The 316-nt window shown below is 9.8% G+C and overlaps 1 protein-coding gene across 1 annotated transcript in view; it reads right to left on the bottom strand.

The window, feature by feature from the left end:
* Positions 1-316, bottom strand: part of EMH_0066630 (N-terminal acetyltransferase complex subunit ARD1, putative) — a gene marked incomplete at both ends in the record, with an annotated part of 2,943 nt that overhangs the window by 1,194 nt on the left and 1,433 nt on the right. The gene's annotated exons all lie outside the window — the stretch shown is intronic.

Consider the following 316-nt stretch of genomic DNA (forward strand, 5'->3'; position numbering starts at 1 on the left):
ATAAATAGACAAATATAAATATATTTACTCTTAGTATAAATATAAATATAAGCAAATATAAATATGAATATAAATATATAGAAATCAATATAAAAAGGTATATAAATAAATATAAATAGTATAAAAAATATATATAGATATAAATAATATAAATATAAAATATTATGATTTGTAAAAATAAAAATTAATAATAACAAATAAAAATAAATAATAAAAGGAGTGATAGCATAACAACGAGGATAATAACTAAAACGATAAAAAAAAAAAAAAAAAAAAAAAAAAAAAAAAAAAAAAAAAAAAAAAAAAAAAAAAAAAA

The sequence above is a fragment of the Eimeria mitis genome, genomic scaffold (genome assembly GCF_000499745.2).
Source record: "Eimeria mitis Houghton genomic scaffold, Emh_scaff3493, whole genome shotgun sequence".
Classification (NCBI taxonomy): domain Eukaryota; phylum Apicomplexa; class Conoidasida; order Eucoccidiorida; family Eimeriidae; genus Eimeria; species Eimeria mitis.